This window comes from Dromaius novaehollandiae, chromosome 1, assembly GCF_036370855.1.
Source record: "Dromaius novaehollandiae isolate bDroNov1 chromosome 1, bDroNov1.hap1, whole genome shotgun sequence".
NCBI lineage: Eukaryota > Metazoa > Chordata > Aves > Casuariiformes > Dromaiidae > Dromaius > Dromaius novaehollandiae.
The window spans coordinates 33,695,353-33,719,162 of NC_088098.1; the positions used below are offsets into that span (position 1 = coordinate 33,695,353).

General features: G+C 40.7%; 1 long non-coding RNA gene across 2 annotated transcripts; it reads right to left on the reverse strand.

Moving 5' to 3' along the window:
- Positions 1-13,493: 13,493 nt before the first annotated feature.
- LOC112978705 (uncharacterized) lies at positions 13,494-23,801 on the reverse strand. Of its 2 annotated transcripts, none has more exons than XR_003257979.2 (3): positions 23,382-23,801; positions 16,066-16,205; positions 13,494-15,964 (listed from the first exon to the last, which is right to left on the reverse strand). It is a non-coding gene; the product is annotated as an uncharacterized LOC112978705 (long non-coding RNA). The 2 variants fall into 2 exon arrangements; XR_010388197.1 differs by having other exon boundaries at positions 20,959-23,801.
- Positions 23,802-23,810: the final 9 nt, after the last annotated feature.

Genomic DNA, 23,810 nt, shown 5'->3' on the forward strand with positions numbered 1-23,810 from the left:
TTGTCTGCTGTGTGCTCTGGGGTTATACAGTGAGCAAAGGAGGTTATCAGAAAGGTCCTAATTCTCCCGTTAATATTAATGGTGACTAATCCATTTGTTGAAGTAAATAACTGCTGGTCCACCAACTAAAATGCTGCTTAGTGAGGAAAAACATTCAGAATTCTTTTTTAGTTTCTGTAAAAATTGAATTTGTTTCTACAACTCCATTATCCAAGTGGAAAACCAAGAATGATACAGTAACTCCATGTACTTTGTTTGGGCTTCATCTCAGCTAACCTTGGTCATCTCACATCAGCATTTACATCCGAGTTGGTTGCATAGCCTCTATAGTGAGGGATGAGAAATAGGTATTTTCAGAATACAATTCATGCAATATATTTTAGACATTTGCATTCAAAAGAGTGAATGAATCCTAGAAATGCCTGTTTCCCTCAATTAGCTAGGGTGGGAGACCGGATGACCAGTCCAGTTGTAAACATCTAAAGCTAGGTGGGATGAACGCCCGTCTTTTTGTGTATATCAAAATACGCACCCACACACATAACAAAGCTTCCTAGGTCAGAAAAATTAGGACCTAAAATCTATCATCCAAAAATTTAGATATGCAAGGATTATGACAGCTTGAGCAGCTTTAGTTCACCTCTTATATGAATGCATTGTGATACCGCCTTGAATTACAGGGTCACATCATTTTTTCCCGTAGGATGCCTCCTTCACCCAGTGCACAATTAATGAGCACTCAGTCCGTGGCTGAAAAAGGGAACAGCAGTTATATGGTATATAGTCAGAATCCTTTAAACTTGGCACTGTACAATATTTTGATGATTAAAACAAAAGCTATGTGGTACACAGAGAATGAATTTTAAAAAGGGGTTGTCAGGTCTCAAAATCCATTTGTAAACAGGAAGGCATCATTAAGGGCATGTAATCTTAAGGCCATGCTAAGGTCAGTTCTTGGCCCCTAGATTTTTATTAACGATCTGGAAGAAATCAGAGAATCCTTGCTAATTAAAGTGTACATGTGACACATGAAAAGGATACACTACAACAAATGAGTTGATAAGCTGCTGCAAGCAAAAGATATGTGAATCAATACAGCTAATTGTAATTCAACAGAATTCAGGAATTATTCATATAATGAGACACTATCTCGGGAACAGCAACTGAAATGATTGGGGCATCATGTCAGTCAGCTGGAGATGAGTTCCTCGTGCAATATGCAAAGGGAATAATGGCAAAAAAATTCCAGCCTTGGGATGTATAAGCAAAATAATATTGAAAAGGGGTAACCTGGATTTGGCACTAGTAAGTCTTCTTCTGAGATGTTATGGACAGTCGTAGCACCTCCAGTTCAAGAGGGAATAAACTGGATCTTTCTGGTTCAGAGATGAATGGAGAGGAAGATTAAAGGATTGGAACACCTGCCTTAGTGAAAAACTGACACGTTCAGCTAGTTTACCTAAAAAAAAAGGCCAGAGTGCCTTGATCACAGTTTATTATTTATTATTTTTATTTGCCTCTAGGGGTAGTAGAAATTTGATAATTGAGGGGTCTTTAGTCTGAAAAGCATAAACATAACAAGACTCAGTGTCTGGAAGTGGAAGGTAGAGACATTCAGAAATAGAAATTAGGTGCATAAAGATGAACAAAATTAACCACTTCAATAATTTAAAAAATAATGATAAATTGACCATACTGCAAATACTTAAATTGAGGTTCTCTATCTTTTTTAAAGGGATGCTTCAGTCCGTTAAACAAAAATTAATTTGGGGAAGAACTGACCTGCGCTATACTGGAGGTCGGAGGAAACCATCATCTCCGAACTGAAAACCGATGATTATGTTGTTTCATGTACATTGCTGTGTGGAGGCCTCAGGTCTTATTTACTGTACATTATTCAAAACCTGATATGATTATAAAAATATTCTTTTTTCACAGAATTTCTATCACCGTATTGTCAGGGTGCTGCACCAACATTAATCTGTACAATGTGTCAGCTCGAGAAGGCAGAGTGCTATTGCTGGTATTTTAGGGAAAGAGCACCAAAGTGAGATTAAGTTCAAAAGTGCCAGTTGACTGCAAATGTAAAATTTGAAAGGCTTTCACCTGATCTTTCAAAGCACTTTTCACTTCTGAGCACTTTACACATTTAAAGCACAGCTCTTGCTGGCTTCAGTCACAGCTCTGAGCTGAGTACTTCTCACTCAGTACTTCTGCAAATCAGACCCTAGCAGTTCACGTGGAAACTTAGACATGAAGATCACACAGTTAATGACCACTTCAGGTGAAAAAGTGTTTCAAATGATTGGCTGGAGAACTGTGGGAACTTAGTGGCAGAATCCAGTTCTGCAGAGCAACATGCAGAGTTTAATCACGAAATCGTTCTTTCCTGTTCTGAAATGTTGATCAGTACAGACCTTCTTGTGTCTGTAGCATATGAAGCAGGGGTCTTCTTACAAATAAATATCTAACTCCCTTCACTGCACAACCCCAGTTCATCCTTAGAATATATTTTTCCACTGCAACCAGTCTGGTAAAAGTAACAAGGCAATAAAGATCCAGTGTAATGTACGTCCTTGAGGCTGTAGAGAATTTTTCTGAAATTCTGATATTTCCAAGTTATTGAGAGTCTGAATTTGCAATCTGAGTACTTTTTCTAACAGTTTCATTTTTAAAATGTGTCAATTCCTGGGCTGTTTGTCTTTCTTTCTTTTGTTTTAATCTTTTAAGCAGAAAATGTTTCATTGCTGTTTCACCAGTTGATTCCTCAGTAGGGTTAAAATATTGAGACTCAGCGTGAAGAATTGCTCCATAGGAGCTAACGGGGGGATGAGCTGAGACTAGTCAGCTGCCATCTTTCCTCTATCCTTACACTATTTGTCGTTGCATTGTCAGAGCAGAAGAGCAGCTCTCTGGTACCACCATCGCTCTCTCCCATATCTTAGCATCAACCTGCTCTGCCCAGTCACTCCCCAGATAATGCTGGCCTAGACCTTTCTCAGTTTCACCCATGACTTCCTACTGGTCACTGCATGCCCATAGAGAGAGAGATTTCTGCAAACAAGTGCAGAACTTAAGAGGAGAGTCTTCTCCATGTGAGCATGTCTATTTGCAAGAAAGGCAGGAAACCACAAGGAAGTTCACAGAAAGCTAGAGGAGCTGAGCAGAGACAGAAGCCTGGAAAAAACAGCTTCTCTAGACATCCCACTTGCTGGAAAGGCAGGTCTGGGACCTGAACTAGGGGCCAGCCGCCCGTGGTTTGTATCCCACAAAATTCCCTCAGCTGCTGCTTGCCTACTGAAGGCGATGGGGGTGCAAGGCGCATGGAGCAGGCTGCTGGCTGGGTCATGCATGTGGGGCTGCTGGCTGGCAGCATCCCTCCATCCGGTTGCTTCGAAGTAGGCTTGCTGGGGCAAGAAGCAAGTGCTGCCCCAAGCCCACTGCGGACGCGGACGCTGTACTGCCTTGCCTTGTCAAACAGCATGTGGGAAGCACCGTGACGAAGCCGCCAAGACCAGACTCCTCTCTCATTCTGGCCTGACTCACAGGATATGCTTTATTAACTTAACTATTTTGTATATTGCATAGTTTTTTCATAGAGATGCCTGGGAGGAAGGGACTTCCTTTAGCATGCAGGGAGGATATTGTGCCTGACTAATTTTATGGGTCCCTATTGACAAAAGGCTTTATCTTTGCTTTCTATCCATTTAACTATAAATCTCTGTATCTGTGAGTTTTGACTCATGGAGACCCATATAATTTAATTTGATGAATGATTTTGTGTTTTATGATAGTGCGATGAAATCTTTTGGTAAGATATAGCAATTCATCTCCTCATCATTAAGCTAGCAGATAAATCAAGGTGAAACAAAGACTAATGCTACTGTATGAGCTGCCAGTTAAGAATTAGCAAGTACCTTTGTAACAGTGCAAAATGAAAGTCAAGGTGTAAACTGAATTGTGAAGAAATTCTCAAGCAGTCGCAGTCCCTGGTATCTGCAATGTGTGGTGCCCCTCTGAAACACCTCTCCCTCCTTCTGTGCTTTGTGTACACTGTGTGGTGCCATGCACAGTTTGAACTACAGCAACTGTTTTTTTCCATTGTGTAATAAGCCTCATACAACTCCTGAATATTTAAATATCTTGATAATGCACTAAGAAGCCACAAGCTTCCAAAAAACCCTAAATTTCCAATAGTAGACGCATAAAAGCTGACTACTGGAAACTTTATCAGTAAGCAGCAATGTATGGGCATTTAAGGTTTTTTAAAAGTTAAAAGTTCTTTTTAAAATTAGAATTCCTCCATATCTATCCCAGGATATTTTCCATCAGAAAGGGCATAGGAAAGACAGAGGTATTAGTGCTTTGCAACTGGAGCAGTAGGCATACTGCAAACTATGAGGGATTGGGAGTAGGCAGGCTGTACTGACAAGACCATTTTTCAGCAAGGAATTCTAATCAGCAGTCAGGACCTTCACAGCCTTCACAGCCAAGATTAATCAATAGGCTCTCATCACTGTAATACATTCAAAAAAGGCCTGTCTGCGAGGAGGCATTGCAAGTGTGGTTCTGCAAGACATACTGTGCTGGGCTGGTACAGGTAAGTATTTACTATTTTCCTTTCTGTTTGATATTGTTAAATAAATGTGTCACATGAGATGGGCTTACAGAGGGTGTAGAGAGAGAAAACAACAGAAATTTGGTACAAAATCATAACAGCATTTGCACAGGGGAGGGAAATCTACCCCTTTTTAAAATGGAGTTTCTCAGTCTGTCCCCTCTCTACAGTAAGCACTTTCCTGCAGAAGATTGGAGCTTCTTCTACAAGATGTATTTCTACTGGAGAGTCTAACACCCGTAAACTCTGCATTACAGGAGTAGAAAGCAGCAACATAGCCAGGCCCCTCCTCAGCCTGGCTGGACCTTGCTGGTTACCAGCAATGCTGCTGTTCCAGCAGCAGCACCTGCCTTGCAGACCATGGCACTGCATTTCCTAGAAATGCCTTATCCTTCATCATCACCTAAAATGCAGAGGTGCTACCTCTGCAAACAGTCCTGTGATTTCCAAACACCTCCTAAGCAGACAGTATTGACTAGAGAGTTGTGGGGATAGCTTGGGTCTGAGCCTTTTGCAAAAGACAAGCAGGCAGCATGTATCTAAGGAAGTACCTATGCTTTTTCCACGCAAAAAAAAGGAAGGTTTGGGGGTAAACAGGCTAAAATCAGAGAGATCTGCTGCCAGCACTGTATCCCAGGTCAGCAGTGGCCCAGAGAGGAGTGAGCATGGTGCACGGGCTCTGCAGGGGCGGACAGGGTTGACCTGCGGTGTGACAGCTCCTCTAGCTAGCGAGCTGCACTCTGGAAGGGAAATGGGTATTAATAGTGACATAGTAAATTATGTCTAATAACATGTCAATCAACTTATTTTCCAACCTGGTTCATTGCCCCAGCATACACATGTCCAGACTCTACCAAAGAAGCATCAGTGTTTGTACCTGTGTACAAGGATACATGCACATACATACCTACATATCTCTCTCAAGGAGAAACATGCAGCAGTATAAATGGTTGCTCATTCTGCGTGCCGTTCTTCCAGTTATTGTGTTACGGCTGTCCGACACTAACTGCATGTGTGTATCATGAAATGTGAAGGCAGATGCTTTATACCAGAAGCATTTCTGTGACATTTGCCATCTAATTATTAGGCCATTTGACTCCTTACATGTTCAGTATTTCTAGAAACTTACATTTCAATCAGCACTTAATGGTTGTGTGAATACCCAGTCTCATGATTTATTATCGAAAGCTTTTTTCTCTCTGCATGGAGGCTCTCTAAAAGTTTCGCACTATGAATTGCAGTTAACACACCAACAGAGAAGTACATGCTATGAATACATGCTCTTAACACTTTGTTTTTATCATTTTTACTGTATGTTTAGCTTGCTAGGGGAAAACAATATTAGACAAAATTTCTTTATGCTATTTCTGGAAAGGGCGAAATGGCATTGCAGAGGATACTGCTAGTATTCTTTACACTTGAATGGAACCAAAAAGAATAGGCCATGACTGACAGTCTGGATAGGATAACAGATGTTGATACTCATAAAATAGAACAGGTCGTCTATAATTATACCTTGAAGTATTCGATCATGAAAACCTGTTTGAAAATACTGAATGCTGCCTGTTTCCCACCCAGGAAATTATGATAGTGTTCCTACAGTTCATTAACAACACTAGCAAAAAATGAGAGGCAATTTAGAAGCTTTTATTCCACAGAGAGTCTCCTCATGTTCAGCATACTGATTTGAAATTTGTATATAGCTTTACATTAGTAAGACTTTGTCCGATTTGCCTTAGATATTAACAGAAGTTCCCACTGCAAGTGCATGGCCCCTGTGCTCTCTGTGCTGGGCCAGTTGCCACTTGGGTTCTGAAAATAATTTAAGATGGTGATTTTAACATTTAAACTAGCCCATGGTATGGTGGTAAAAAAAGGAGATAAGCTCAACTGCATGACATACAGGAAAAGCTGTAAACTCAATATTGCTAAATTAGACTACTAGAACTGGTGAATTATTCCATTTACCTGTGTTTACCCTTGCTTACACACTGGTGGAGCACATCTGCTTCAGCCAGTGCCAGCCTCCTTGCAGGATGTGGCAGCAGCTGTGGCCAAATTAGCCTCAAAGCCAAATTAACTGCTGCTCTCTGTTGCCTGTCTGCGGTAAGCTTTATACCAGGGGAAAAGAGAGGAGCTTAAGAGACATGCTCTAATGCCCTCCCAGAGTTGCCTTCCCTGCCTGACAGAGGGGTCTGGCACTCAGGACAGCCTGCATGTCCTAGAGGCAACATCAGGCAGTCTAGTGACACAGGGGCCTTTCTCAAACATCCCTGGGATCCCCTGCGCTGAAGCTGCACTCATGGGTTTCTGGCCGCAGGAGGAAGCCAGGCTTTGGACTGCTCTTCAGGGTGGACCTGGCAGGCTGTCATCCACTGTGAGGCCTTACAACACCTCAGTCACCCGTTGTTGAACACTGTCACGGGCAGGACACTGGACAAGGTGAAACTTTGGTCTGAACCATACATAGGCAATCCTACCTTGGGACATAATGACCTAAGAGAGGCCTTCCCAAATTTTTATACTGGAATGGAAGACTGAGTGAAGACACTGTTAGCGGTAAGGGTAGGACATGTGGTATTATGGAGATGTTGGGAAGTTATGTTTTAAATTCTATTCACTACATTAAAATCACCTTTGCAATCTACTTAGAATAGCATCCAGACACACTAAAAAAGACTAATTTTAAGTAGAACAAATAAATGAGCTGTGAGAAAACTATTTTGGGGGAGTTCATTGTAGGACTATTATAAAGGGGAAGTGAATGCCTGTGGTGGGACCTCAGTATCTGATTAACAAAGCTATGAACATTCATTAAGTCTCTCTCTCCTCCTAAGACTACCAGCTCCCACTGCTGTGGACTCTTTCCCTAGCCCTTCTTGGAAGAAGAGTGCCTGAAAAACAGGCCAGCCCCTAGAAAGGGGTGTCTGAGGGAAACCCAGATGCTCCAATCTGATTTGGGGGTCTCTTACAAAACACACCGCCTCACAAACTGGACCACCATCAGCCTCAATTTTGGGGAGAATAAGTAAATTACGTAGGTCCCAGTCCTCAAAGCTACTCCTGAGACAGGCAATATTTACAAATGTTTTTTAGCAAACATATTTTCAACAGGAGAAGTATCAGCAAGCAAATCTTTACCAACGATCGTGTCAGTCTGGGTAGGCGGTCTCAGCCTTAATACAGAAATTTTTTCTGCAATGTTGTTAGCATTTCAATCAAGTGAGAAATGAACCCAAAAAGTCTGGCTTTGATCTGGATGCTTGCTGCCAAGAGCTCTTCTCAAGGGCTGACATTTATATAAGCCAATGTGTGGCTTGGCTCAGCATGACCCCTGACACAAGCACAAGAATTTGCCATTAACAAACCCAGTAGATACCTCTTTTGCCAAACTGTTAGCAATAGTGACCTCCTCATTTGACAAGGACTAAGTAAAAAGATTATATTTATACATTTTATTCCCTTTGTACCTGGCTTCAGTTATTGAATTCAGATGCTATGCACAAGGGTCTAGATATTTTTATTCAGGATTTCATACAGTTAATGATGGGGCTAAGTTGTCATAAATGTGATGCAAAATATTGCCATTCATGTTGCCCTGTTGAATGATGCTGACAGCATGCAGCACAGAGAGAGAAAAATGCGAATGATCAGAGGTCTAGAGGACATGACCTGCAAGGAAAGATTGAAGGAGTTGGGATTATTTAGCCTAATGATGAGAAGTCTAAGGTAAATTGTACAACAGATTACAAATGTGAAAAACGTTGTTGCCAAGGAAAGATTCAGAGAACAAAAATAATGGAATTGCATAACCAAAACCAGATACAGAGTTAGATACTGAGAAGAATTTCCTGATGGTGAGAATAATTAAGCACCAGAATATATGGCTTGAATCTCCATCATTTGAAATTTCACAGAGTAGACCAGATAAATCCCTGAGATGTATGGCTGCTCCCGTCTTAGAGCAGGATAATGGACTAGACGACTTCTCCAATCTCCTATCTCATGTCTCCTCTTTTCCATACTGCTATGGCCCAGGTATGGTTTTCGTATTGCTTCTTCAGAAAATGAACAAATGAATGAAAGGAAAAAAAAATCTTTCTCTCTTTTTCTTCTGTTTCCTAAAATAAACATTAAAACGCTCTAGTTTGACAGCTTCTGAGCACTGAAAGTCTAAAATCAGTGTAATCCATAGGTTCATAATCCACTTTAAAAGCTACATTGCAGGCAGCCACCAACAGCCAAACCAGGTGACCTGCTAGCCTGAAATAGTTAGCCAGGCTCCTGCAGCAGTCAGAGGTAGCTAATTTCCATTAGGCTTCTGCATCCCAGAGAATGCTCAGTCAGGTCTTTCTGTACCCCTTGCTCCATTTGGAACATCGACATGGTACCAAAAACCTTGTGAAACTGCAGAGTTTCACGTAGTACTCCAAATGCATGCCTATTATCTCGGCTATATTAACCATTCCTGCTGTCAGGGCAGGGAGGTGCCACTGAACAAGAGTCTGAAAACAGTGCAGACAAAAAAACTCGTGGATGCCTGGAGAGAAATCGTGGGAGAGCCCTAGCCAATTCCCCAGTTTTTTTGTCATTAACATTGGAACTGTACAGACTCTTCCTGTGAAAGTACCATGTATTTATTCAGTGGCATAATGATGGTGTTTTGTTTTCCATTTCTTCCCTAGTGATCTCTAATGTGGTTGCCTTTTTGACCTTCTCTGAGCATTACATTGATGCTTTTTAGAGTATTGCCCATGATAACTCCAGATCTTTTCTCCATGAATCATAGCGACTTATTCAGAGCTAATCATTATATCTTCCTAGTTGCAGGGATTCTTTTTTTTTTTTTTTTTTTTTTTTTACTCCAAAGGCATTAACTGCACTTATTGGCACTGAAATTCATCTGTTGTATTGCTCTGCATTTATTCTGATGAGGTCTTCTCTGACTTAAATGTAGCAACATTGCAACATATAGAGCAAACAAACTAATACAATATGACTTCATTGTACAGGCATCATGTAAAGCATAGCAGAACTCAAGGTACAAATCTGAGGTCCCCACATAGATTGCAGCCACCCAGAAGACTGAACTGACACATAATGTAACCCAAAGAAAAATATGTCTCTCTGCCTCTGTCTCTCTGTCTCCTATTACCGGACAGATTTCTCTCTTTCACAGAATGTTCCAGCAGATCTCATATCCAAAAACAGCACTAAGGTGTATTCGGTATCACCAAAGGTTTCAAATTTAACATGAGCTATATTACTTCAGTTCTTTCACATGAAATAAAATTAAAAAGTAAAGCCTCTGTATTCACTTTATTGTTGGAACAATCTATACATGGTGATCATGATGCTCGCTAATGAACACAGAGTGCTCAGAAAGCTGTATCTTGTTGAATATCAATAAAAGTAAAGGGTAAATCATAAGGGAAATGCAAAAAGTTATTGTACTGGTTGCATGAAGGGTCTGTGTGTGGTTTCTTTTTTGGGGGGTGAGGGGACTTCAATCTTGAAAACACAGGCTACTCTAAAAGTAACTGGAAAATAAGGGAACAAGCATTTAAAATTATCTCAGCAATGATTCAAGGACACTGTCAGCTGACCACACAGTGTTCACTTGTCTGTGAGCTTCAAGCTGAAATTTTGTTTTGTCTATGGAGCCATCCTGTTTTCGATCCTAATAAGTCAGTAAGTACAATATGACTTCCTGATACAATGCAATATAAAAAAGAAACAAAACATGCCAAATATTACCTTCTAGGATACCATGAAAAGAAGTCAACTGCTATTCCTATTGCAGCGATGCTCAACATTGCTGGTTTCCCTGATGGATGACACAGTGCTCTAGCAGGCAGCTCGGATATGCAACCATGGAGATCAAAACAGTGACCAGGGTATGGGCTTTTCCTTCCTTCTCTTCTGAACAATAAGCGATTTGCGCTTTGATGTTACTCACCCTAGAGGGGACCTGGCATTACCTGGGCCTCAGAGAAGTTGCCCCTGCAGGCACTTCAGTTCCAATTGCAGACTTTGCTAGCAACATTTGTGTTTTCATATCAAATACCACTTGTAAGTTTGGATATAGAGAAAAAACAAGGTGTTAAATAGGTCAGAATAAATTCCTGATCATACTGAATGCGATGTGTTAGAAGACACGGTGCTAACACAATCTATTTCCCTCTGCCTTCTATCTTAGCTGCTTAGTTTGTATATTTGCTACTCAATTTTCTTGATCTTTCATCATTTAATTTCTTACCACAACCACTGAACATCTCTTTTACCAAACTTGCAACTGTGGCATTCTCCGAAGTCTCAAAGGCGTCCAAATGGGGAAGCACCGGACAATTTCGCTAAATACTGCATCAGAATCATCTGCATCTCCCTCAACAGCAGCGGTGGTGGTGGCATGTCTCCTCTCTGAAGCATTTTCCTGTAAGGATTAGAGACATTAACATCAGCAACTTGACAGCATATAGTATAGTTCTCCCTATATATTTGCTCAAAGCCAGCAGAGGTGAGGGATATTCCCACCCAGTGACACAGCCTGTGGCTGAATCTTCTCTTGGAAAAAGGCAACTGTCCTTTCTGAATTGTGGCAAACACCACCTATATGGTGTCAGCCATATTTACAATGTCAGCCATATTTACATAGAAATCCTCATAAAGAACTGAGATCAAGCTCTGTGACCAACCACTACAAAATTGTATCCAAATTTGTGTGTTTCAATATGTATAAGGTCCATTCAGTCAACAGGCAATATTCCTGTGTTAACAATCTACTTCCCTATCTCCTCCTGCCTGCACAGTGAACCGTGGACATGTCCTTCTGAAAGCTTTTTAAAAGTAGAGCAACTACATATATAAACAAATAGGTCAAATATGCACAACTGAAAACACAAAAGGGGGAGATCAGACAAATAGCAACACCTACTCTAAAATCTGCAGTGTTAGTACATAAGATCATTTCAATGGATGGAAACTAGTGCACAAGCACTTTCAGTCGCCTCCTACACCAGTCCTGGAGGGTGCTATGTGCCAGCTATGTGGCTCACCGCCTGTAAGGTCTGAATGGCAGTATCTGCTTGTCTACTCTCTTCACCAGAGGACAGCACAGTCAGACTGCCCTCCCTCAGGTCCAAAGTGCTGGGCTGGATTTTACCTCCATATGGCAGCAGATGGTGTGCTAGGATCTCACTTTGGAGCAGTCCCATAATATTCACAGAGGGCCACAACTGGATTTAGGAAATTGAGATTTAGGAAAACTAGAAACCTTGATGTGTGGACACAGGCAGTTCAGGCACTCCCTGGAGTCTATAAGGAGGCTGCCACAGAGACATAGCAAAAACATCTCCTTAAACAGCTAGCAACGTGGTAGATCAGTTCGTTCAACTAGATGCTCTTCTTGTTGTCACTGAAGCCTGAGGGACAAGTCTCACTGCAGTGCCCATAAGGTCCTTGCAGAGAAGAGATTGTTACCTCTGCACAAAAGATGTAGTGTTAAAAAATCAGTGCCTTCACCATGCCAGGATGGATGGCCAGCAGCCTCTACAGGAGAACGGATTTGGCCTACTGCTAGAGTGGGCCAACCTAATAGACAGAGAAGTCAGGCCGAGCCCCCATTTTGATTGCATTCACTGCTTAAGGTTCTTCTTTCACTGACTTTTCTAATGCCTCTTTAGAAAGCCATTTCTCCCACCTGCCATATAAAAAGAGAAACATTCTGTTCTGATTTAAATAGCTTTGCTTCCCCCATACCTTACTTAATCATTAGGGAATTGTGAGATTGAATAAATAGATGCCATTCAGAATATAAACATTGGAATGACTTTGATTTGTTCCTTTTTGGCAGAGTACATTTGAAAGAATGATGAGAAAAGATAACATATCTTGAAATTCCACCCTAACAAACAATAAATTACCCTGCTGAAAACAGACTTTTAAAGTACAATCCACACTACGTCTCAGCCCAAAATTCAGGCAGATGCCTTGATGTCAAGTAACTCACTTTAGAAGCAACAGCAAATGGTAAGGCAAATAAATGGCCAATAAGAGCATCACATAAATCTCTGGATATAGTAGCAAATGAATGTCATTAGAAGCTCACATTCAGCATTTTGGAAGAGTAGAAGTTCTGAAGCTAAATACCAATTTTAATATATTTCATTTACTATCTACCAAGGGACTCTAAAAGAATTCACCACATAATTAAAACCTTTCTTTGGGAAGAAAGACCTAAACAGGAAAAATCAGATGCTCAAAAATAAAAAGGTGGCTTCTAAATATAAAACCATATTATTTGTAACATCTTTCATAATTAGCTTCTTTTTTAGCTCTTTTAACTCACTTCCTACTGGGATATATTCAGAAAGCTTACAGCTTCCATTATTTCCATGTCTAGCAGGAAAACATACGAAAATTAGGAAGATAAAATAGACACAAAGGATTTGATTTGGACTGCATAAATAAAAAGAAGGACACAGCTGCAGTTCCTTAGGTAATTCTGATATAAATAACCAAGAGTGATTCTCACAACTGCAGAAAAAAAGATGAGCTAGTGTTTTAAACACCAGCCTTTCTTCCTCTGGAAGCTGCTGCTTCTCAGCTAAGAAACAGTAGCTGATTATGTGTATCTTTCTGAGGCTTACACAGTGGGAAATAAAAAAGATTCACCAAAGCCACCTTCAGGCTGATCATTAACATGAAATCCAGACTAGAGCTGTACAAGCAACTGTTCTTGGTAGTTGGCAAACTAGCATATAGAGGAGTGAAGAGACCATGCTTAAGGAAGAGGAGAAGGCTTTTTGGCTCGCCTCAAAGCATCTTCTGTTTTATCATTACAAACAAAGAAAACAAATAAGTAGCTTCTCCTCAAAATGAATTTTTTATTGAGCCCAGGATGAAGCAATCTCATTCCAGAAGGTAATTTATTTTATTTATTTGGGCTGTTATTTTGAAATGATAAATCAAACCATTCTTTAAAAGATGTCAAAACTTTCACACTATTCCACCTTTTTATAAGCTGTTAAAGTACTGATAGATAATGTCTCAGACTCATGAACAGTTTTAGTTAATTCACATCTGTAGTTCTCAATTAATAAAACATTTGAGTGAAACTTTAAAAATCTGTAGTATCTTCTCAACTATTCAAATGGCATGAAAGAGAGTTGGAACAGAGGACCCAGGACAATGCTGGGAGGCAGCAGTTGGTGGAAGAGGGGATGACACCTGATAAACAGCCATTGTGTGAAACCACTCAAAGAAGTCAAAAGTGATAGAAAAGAACAGTTCTTTCTGCTCTCTACAAAGTCCACAGGCTAGACTAGAATATGAGCTCAAGGTTCCTGTCTCCTTCCAAGAGGGGAAGTAATGATTCTTACAGAGATGTCAGGGACTAAAGAGAAATTCAGAGGTGAAGTGCACAGCCTCCTACGCTTTAAAGACAAAGCCCTGGGAAAGGTGAGACCATGAACCATGCTGACAGAAAAGGGAAAAGGGAACAACAGGAGTGACATGATCAAAAGCAGGTGATGGGGGCACTATACTTCCTGAGCCTTTGGACAGATTGTAACAGGTGAAGTTTCATCCTCTTTAATCATAATCATCTAGATCTATGCCTTATTATCCTTTTATGAATGTCTGTGCCTTACCATTGCTTACCCTTCTTCATTGATTCACGCATTATAAATCATTATCTCTATGTTCTGATCTCATAGTTTGGTCTTCCATTTCAGTTCTAACTGAATGATGTATAATTATTTTCTTTAGGATCTTCCCCTACGCAGATTCCTTTCTGCTTATCAAGGAACTTACCAATTAACTATATCATAATTTAAGTATCATATTTTAAAAATAGGAACATTATGACTGCCTTCACCCAGAAAGGAGAAGTACCTTGTATCAATAACTGCAAATAGGCATTTACATCAAGCTTTTCTAACCTAAAAAAGCAGGCACAAAGCAGTTTCCATGTGTTTTGTGATATTGCAGTGGTGCAAACAGGCTGAATATCTGATACATCTTGTCCCTAAGGACTCCTACAATACAGGGAGAATATGGATGACATTACAGCTAGAAGCCATATACCTGTCCATTTCACAGCATGGGAGCAGAGGACTGAGGCACAGCCAAAGGCTGATGCTCAACTGATGAAGCCACATTAAGTGCAGTAGCAAGTCTCACAGCAGCAATCAGTAATGGTTATGTGCCTACCTAACACTAATTCAGTGAAGGAGGAGTTTTTTCTGATGCCAGCCTCTCTAATCCTGATGAGGTGAAGCATGGGCAGCTATGGTATCTACCTGCATCAGGCTGCACCCCAGCACAGTGAGAGGCTGTGCAGAGAGTAGTTCTGCTACTCTCTGCTCCACAGCAGAAAAAGGAAATATTTTGTAAGGGAACAGGATGATTGATCATTCTCCTTTTCATTTCCCCTCCCACCAGCTGGCAGGATCTCACTCTTTTGCAAGATCCTTAGTGTTGACAAGGGGAAGGCCAAGGAGGTAGAATAGAGCCAGGCACACAGAAAACAAGACTATTTTGGGGAGGGCAAAGTGCTTATTTGAGTTGGTACCTCAATCCTGGTATATAAGCCACTGCGCTGCCAATGCAAAGTTGAATTGTGTCGTTAATTTGTCCTCTTCCTGGGGTCAGCAAAACTGAGTTTTGCCTACACGCAGAGCTGGCTCTGTAAAGCAGCACTAGTTAAAAGTGACAGAACTACTGTACTAGCACAGAGTACCAGAAATGCCCTTGATCTCCACAGAGATTGCCTTAAAGTTGCTGTAAATTACATGGGGACAAGTTGGTGCTCGAACACCCTTTTGGTTCCTTGATTTCAAACCTGAACAAAGCCATCACACTCCTATACTCCCTGCTGAGGGAAGTGCATCTTGAACTCTGTTGCAGATCCAGTCCTAGGTCTCTAATGCTCAGAGCTCCCAACAGTACTAAGCAATTCTAATTGCATCTCTCGAAAGGTTCATTGCACAGTGAACAGGCACTGGTGAGAACATCTGTGCTGAGGAATAATCACACCTCATTCTGAGAATCTCTTCCCATTCAAACACATCTATAGTTACTTCTGAAACTGTATTCTTTCAGACATAGGAAAGGTTATTTCAAGGATAATCTTTCTTCCTGAGATCAATTCCCCAATATGATCTTTAAAAACAGCTTTCTTTTACATCTTTCACATCAGTCAGGAAAAATAAACATTTGTTGCAGCACATCATTCTTCAAAACACAGCAGCACGATAGCACTCCTTGATGTTGTGCTCTTTGTCATGTTTTAGAGATGTAATGGCTGTCTAGGCACTTCCATGTCTGCTGATAAAGGATTATTTCCTGAAAAGATAATACATAATGGGTTTAGATTTATATGCAACTACGAAAAAACATTACTCATAAATTCTCCTGCATGAAGAACCCAAAATAATGGCTCTGACCTTTGATTACGCATGAGAGATGGAAGAGAAGTAGCAAAATGGATTGGAGTTCACAGGACTGTTCACATCCAGCATCTCCAGCCTCTGATGCTGGCATCAATTGGAGAAATCCCAGACAAGCCAAACTGTAATCCAGGTTCCTAGACAAGTAAACAAGATTTGGAGAAGCATAAGAAATATGTGGAAGTCATCAGGTTCAGACAATTTTGATTTAAAGACAAAGAGAGCAACTTGAAGAGAATGTTGCTCTTACCTGAGGAGAGAAAAATAAGGGGGCAGGGAGCTCTTGAACATCTAACTTTTTCTACAATGTTTTTTGCCAGAGACTGAGAAAACTGACACTAGGATGAGTGAAATAAAAGTCCTGTAACAGAACCATGTGCTCAGGGCTGAGACTGGCAAAAACAGAGTTTCTATTAGCTTGTCTTGAGGTCCTAATAGACTTCAATTCATTCACCTCTGGCTAATGAGGTTTTGGGTAAGGGACAGTACCATACATGCAAGCCCTGTGTCTGTTTTCAAGGGCTGAAATCACATTCCAGCAACAACAGATTCTGACCATATCAGCTAATTCCTCTCCTTCCCCCAAACTGGAAAACTGTCATTATTTAATGCTATGAAAAAGATGTTAAATCTGAAAGGTCACTATATAAGACTGTCCTAGGCAATGTCATTTAAAATTTAAGCCCTATTTAATACTCTGCATATCAAATACTTCCTGGCCAAAGGTTCTATAGTAAAAACATGAATTCCTCTTCTATAGTTATGTAATGTGTTAACACCTTTGACTCTGAGACCAAAACCAAGGTATCCAAAGTATCCACTTTGTATCCAAAGTGGAAAAGCTCAACAGGATGACTGAAGCAAATTTGCTCCCAGTCTGGGAGACCAGTGTTTAGCTCCTTTCCAAATACCGCTGACAGGTTTGACAACTGCTCCAGTGTAAGAGGTGTAACTACAATGCTTTGGGAACATCTGGGTGGCAAATTTCCTCTCCTTTCTATGACTGATGGGGCTGGGAGCACTTCAGCCTTTTGCTTATCGTCCACCGCCAGATTGTCCCTTCCATCTGTCAACAGACCCACATTTTCTCTGATTCCTTTTGCTATGGCACCCTTGTGAAATCCCTCTCATTTCCCCTTATGTCCTGCACTAGTTTTTTTCTCCAACTGAGCCTTGGACTTCCTGATCTCAATTCCACACATCTGAGCAATGTTTTTGTACTTGGCCTTTGCAATCTACTCTTGTTTATGCTTCTTGAATGCTCCTTTTTTGGGGGGGGTTAATTCATCAGGAATGATGATTAGGCCTTCTACTGAATTTTCCAGTCCTCCTGCACAACAGGATGGTTTATTCCTGAGCTCTCAGTACATTTCCTTTAAAAATTAACCTGCTATAGTGAGGCATCTCTCCAGGTTATGGCAGCTTCACAGGTGATTCTGTCTAGCAATATGCTACACAAACAGAAGTCTGCTCTCTTGAAGAGCAAAGTCCTAACTCCACTGCTTTCCTTCTCAGCCTTCCTCCAGCTTTTGAGCAACTCATTGCTGTAAATATTTTTAAATAGCTGTAACTGTTGCGGAGGGGGGTATATCATGGAAACTTGAGCTTAGGCTTAATTCTTCAGTATTGAAGTCACTGGACAAGGAAAAATAGGATCACAAAATCCACCAGGCCAGATATGAATGCAATTTCACAAGCAGTTCTATTTCATGAAATATTTCTCCACTTATAGCTAACTGAAATTTCCAAACCTAAATTATACAAAGCCTCCTCTAAGTCAGTGATAACCAGCCTACAAGTCTTCGAGCCAGAACTATTCACACACACACCTGCCCTGTTTCCTGACAAATCCCCAGATATAAACAGTGAATAAACGGCAGCTCATTTGAATTGTTGAGACAGCTCACACACCACCACCCTTTTGCAAGTGCTCTATATCACTTCCTTATCACCTGTGTAATTGCCACGTAAATGAGACACATACATGAATATCATATGAGATATTCTAGTCATGTAGAAGAGCATAACTGGTCATGTGCCAGAGGGAACCGCAAAGCACAGCTCTAGAATTCGCCTATGGGAAATTACATCCCTTGCTCTCCAGAAATTCATTTTTTAAAAAATTGCAGTTTCAAGTCATTTTTAAATGGTACTGCAACCATCTTAATTTATACTGAAGAATTTAAATGATCCCATCATCCCCATACAGGTCATGTGATACAGAAACTCATAGAGTGACTCATACCATAATGTGATATGCTAATATAGTTTTATTTTAGAATACAGCCAAAATTCCTGCTGGTACAAAACCTGCCATAGTTCTTCCTATAAGCATAAATGATTTGCCTTGGAATCTATTAGATGGATGTGACATACAAGTGCATGTCTTTATGCTATCGAAAGCAAAAATTGTGCTGGTACAAAATGGACAGAAGAGGTTTTCTGTATGTACCACATGGGGGAGGAAAGATTATAATCCCTGCTAACCACAAAGCAGTCATTTATGCTACTGAAAAACCTTGGAAGTTTATGCAAACGGACAATGTATTGGTGTTGGTTTTCTAAATATTTTTCACATTTATCTGTTTTAGATTTGTACTAAAATTGTCAAAAACTGTGGAAACAAGAGTTTTTAAGAGGATGCATTTAATCTATTGCGACAGCAAATGAACCATGGAGATTTTACCTGGTAGGAACATCCAAGGAAATCTTAAAGGATCAGGGAACTGACTTTACCGCCTTCCTTCATTATATGCCAAGCTAAGAAAATACTGAAGATGAAACAGTTAAAGGAACAAGGGGGAGCACGGTTTAGAGTGGGCATGGCAGGCATCAAACCCACCTGGCTTATTGGAAAGGTCTAACTGGGTCCTGAAACATATGTTAAAAAATGTGTAAGACATGAAACAATCCTGAAAACAGCACATATGAGTCCTTTCTTTGTGTTACAGGACACAGCGTTTTAAACGGATTTATGCTTTGAATGGCTATATAGACAACGGCCTGGAGATACTACAAATGTAACACATGCCACATGGGAGGAGAACCCTTTGATACCTAAAAATGCCTTCAGATAAGTCTTGTATCTGAGAGAAGCATAAGAGAATGGAATATGGCAGTTGGTTTTGCCACTAGGCTGAAAAAACGCTTCATTTGGATGCTTCTGCACGACATTATTTTCTCAGAAAGAGTCTGTTCTCATTCTAACACCAGCCTTCTTTCTAAGAAACTATCAAGCCACTCTCTCACTGATCTTGCTGTACCAGAAAAAGAGGTCACTGTCCTCAGCTGCTTCCCATGGTCAGCAGCTGCTCACCATCATTCCCCTGCCAGAGGTGTAGCAGTCCAGGCACCATAATTAGTTTCAAGGAAAACTGAAGTTAACCTGCACTTGCTTCTGCCGGGAGGATGGTTAGGGTGAACTCCTATGAACCAGAGCCAGCGGAGTGAAGCCGTATTTCCATCAGTGGAGCAGTAACGAGCACCCGGGGCCGTGACCTCTTTCTCCACCAGAGACCTACCCGGAGGTAGCCCTCTGTCAAAGCCCAGATTCCTCCCGCAACCTCCGCAGCCAGCGGAGAGGCCTTCCTCTCTGCCCACGTTTCTTTGATTGCCTCCTACAGACTTTTCCCTTTCACTCTTCTCACAGTGCAGCCTAACAGCAGATCCCAGCTTGTGCACAAAAACCTGTAACAGCAGCTGCTTACCAGACCCTGCAGGTGGCAGTAGGAAGCTCCACAAACTCCTGAATGAAAACGGGACTAACAAATTACAGAGCGGTAATTACACCACACAACTTTCCCATAGAGATTCTGGCAACAACTGTCTTCATTCCGTTTTCTCATTAAATGTCTGACGCTTACTTTCATGCCTAGTTGCATCCTCAAACTGTGCTCAGATCTGCATATGTTACCTATTGACCAATATAGTTTTCTAGAACTTCCCAATGACACCTATCAATCAATTCCAACCTAACTGTCAAAGGCCTAATAAGCAGAGACTAAGTAACAACTGAGTAAGACAACTAACACCACAGAATTTAATAATGGTTTTAATTTGAAAGGTGTAAAGGAGACAGAGGAATAATCTACTGTGGACAGGCAGGAGAAGAAAAATTAATCAGCAGAAAGCATTGTTTTTGTCATAATATATACAGAAAAAAATATTTTTGACAGAAGAAAAGCAATTGAGTCCCATGACTGGTCTAATCCATGTTTGGAAATGCAGTGGAAATACCAGCTTCATCTAAGCGGACAACTATTTCCTAAATGCCTGGTAGGATACTGTCACTGCTCAAAAGCAAACTTCATTAGGATGGTTAATATCACCTGTATCAATCTTGCAGTATCTTTTACAACTTGAAAACTACCTGGTGTATGGGAGAATGGATTTTGACTTAAGCTTCCAGCAACCTTCATAATCATAATTTCGAAATTCCATGATAACTTTCATTTGTTGTAATGAATTCTTGCGCAGAACAGGCATTCATTGAATATACTTAACACCTCTCTACTTTCTTTTTAGTCTTTTTTTCTATCTCTAATTACACTGTTATTGAACCTGATGATATCTTTCCCTTGGAGCTCACAATTTATAATGCCATATAACTTAAAGGACTTCTCCTGTTTAGTTGTTTACTCCTTAAAGTCCTTGCTGTTAAATAGATTTTCCTATTTTGTTACAAAACAAAATGCTGCCTTTATTCAGTACCTTTCATTCAAACAAAGATTTAACTATTTTAAATTGACTAAGCTCCACAACACTCCCAAAAGTTTAGTTTTATGAATATTTTACAATAAGTTGGACCACCACAAGGCAAGATAATTTGCCACAAGATCATACATGAAGCTATCTCAGAGCTAAGGAAAGAATCCAAGCCTGCAGATTTACCAGATTTGGGGTCAGGAGGAGAGAATTATTTTTTCCATGTGTGATTAGCTGCTGCTTTTCACCTTCTTCTGTACTGTAGGATTTATCTGCTTCTTAGTATCATCTAGAAGATTAAAATAGTTTGTTTGTGTAGAGGTCTAGGTCATGAACAGCGCTCTTGATGTCCCCTTCTCTCTTCTTGTGACACGTCATTTGGCTTTTGTTCTTCTAAAAGAGATCTGAAGTTTATTATGGAGTACTAGAAAGTAGTACTTCCTAGACCTTTGTAGGCCACCACTGGCACTATGTATGAAGTACAGGCAATTCCTAAATTTGGCATCTGCTGCATGGTTTCCCATGATCTCAGGAGACTCCATGGTTAAGGTTGTTCCTTCCAGTTCTATGTTCCCGTAACTCATGTCTCACTATAGTCTGTAGACAAAGCTCCTACTCTAAGATCCTCACTCATTTAGGCAATCTGTTCAGTCCATCCCAGAAAGCCTCTTAGTATGTTCTTAGCATTAAGTATGTTCTTAAGTCCCACTGGTTTCAACGTGATTCAAGTTTGCATCATAGGAAAAGCATTTACTTGAGTCTGTCCTGAACTCACATGGATTTTTTTGAACAGGAGCCAAAGCTCTTCTTCTAAAATTAATATCCTTTTTTAAATTAGGTATTGCTTTTCCATCCTGTTCTATCCATAGAATGAGTTAACGTCACTTGCAAAATGTAAAATTAATTAATGGAGGTAGGAAATGTACGATTAAGATGTATGTTCAGGAAGTATATGCTGTTCCTTCTCACATCTTTTTTCGCTCTATCTTCTGCATTTGAATTTCTTTCCAAATCATCAAACACTGTCATCTACTCTGAAGCCATAAGCCACTAATGTTGCTGTAAGACTTTGTTTGATATTGCCTGTTTCTGCCTGTTTATCTCACTTGTGGCTGGCATGCCTTTCTCATCTGCTTTAGAGAGGACCACTGTATCATTGCTGTTGTGAAAGGCCTGCTGATTAATGATCTCTAGTATTCCAAATCACATTTGCTTTTTGCATTTTTTATTGAAATGTCCACAGTCAAAAACAGACTTTCACTCGATTTATAAAATGGTCTATAATCCAAACTCTTCTTAGATTAATCCTTCTTGACTTTTCCTTTCTGAAGTCCTGTGTTATGTTTATAAGAAATTAACCATATCTGTGTGGGGAGAAGATAAAACTTTCTGATCATCATTCAAAGCAATGATTCTATGCAATAACAAACCTGCGTTCCCAAATGATTTAACATTTTACTTTCTTCCTTGCTCTTCTTAATTCAGTTCTATTGCCCTCGTCTTCCCTTTTGGTTCTACCATTTATCTTACTTTCATTGTCATATTCTGTTTTAAATTAAACAGTAAACTCTTAGTGCAAAGGTTTCCTATGAATTTTTGTAACTCACAGAACATGGATCCAGATACTGATACAGTCTAGAAAACAGACTGCAGTCAAAGTTGTAAATGGTTTAACATCAGTCACTACATAGCTCATGCCTCTGATCTTCCCAAAGGTTATGACTATCCCACTTCACTGTGCATTCATACAGATTCAGCAAACCAGAAAGGCAAAAGTGAATCTCAGTCTTCATTTGAAAGCATTTATCTGGTGCACTTTTTCCATATAATTATAAATCACTTTAAATGAAGTAAGGTGGTCGTGATACAAAACAAGAACAAGCATATGACCTTTACTTCTGCAACAGATTACTTCTAGTACTGACAAGAGCCACCTGGATTACATTCGGGTTTTAAATGGGTAGAATTAACACTAGGGTTACATGTAGGATTAGTATCTGTGCTGTGATGAAAGTGATGAGTCAGACTAAGGCAGACATTCAGAAAGGGATGCCAGAATAAAGTGATCATTGCTGTCACTGTAAGTCACCAGGATACATTTCTGGTTTAATGAACATAGAGGTCATCAAGTTAGATTTAGGATTTGGCAGTCAGCTGACTGTGAGCCTATTTCAGAAGACTTGCTAAGGCAACTAGTTACATCTTGGTTTGGAGCAAGCAGAGGCCCACAGAATAAATTTTAGACCAGAGTCAGAGCAAAGTTTAGTGGTAAAGAAAAATCAAGCAAAAAAAAATGCTGAGCTCCAGATCATGCTGCAGGGTTGTGTGCTGTGTTAGAAATCTGTATTATAGCAGACTCTGTCCATGCTTAGAGTATGTTAAGGTCACTGTGCTTTTGGCTTACATTAGGACCATGTCTAAGTTTAGAAGTCTGGCTGGTAGAGGCCTAGCAAAACTGTAACCCCTAGTTTTAGAAAGGGCTGAAGGAAAGCCTAAAAATCCATTCTCTTCTCATGTAAAATGACCCAATTCCGTTGGTGCACAGCATTCCCTCCTACGTAAAATCCTCATGATTTGACAACACTGGTGAACCCACCAATCCCACTTACGGGTCTGGTTACATGGCAATATCGTGCAGTTCATCGGAGGAGGCAGCTGCTGGCCAGGGCTGCCCTTCCTGCAGCCTCGCTCGGGTGTTTCTGGCCCTGGCCACAGGAGTTCACTAACTGCTGGGCACGGACAATGGCAGCGCTGAAGCGGGGATGCAGACGCAGCTCCAGCCCACCCTGGGACTGTATGTATTGGATGCAACAGGAGATGTGTGTTTTTCGCTGTAGCTTCCAAGGCCTTAAGTTGTCTAACCCTCCTGCACTGATCTTCAACGTGTATCAATGCTTTATTTTTGCCTTTTGAAACCCGCAGCACAGCGAGCACCCAGCACACTAGTGCCCGGCCTCTGGGGTGCTGAGGGGCGGCCGCCCGCTGCTCCGCACCGCGGGGGCAGCCGCTGCAAGGAGGATGCCGCATCGCCCGGCCTC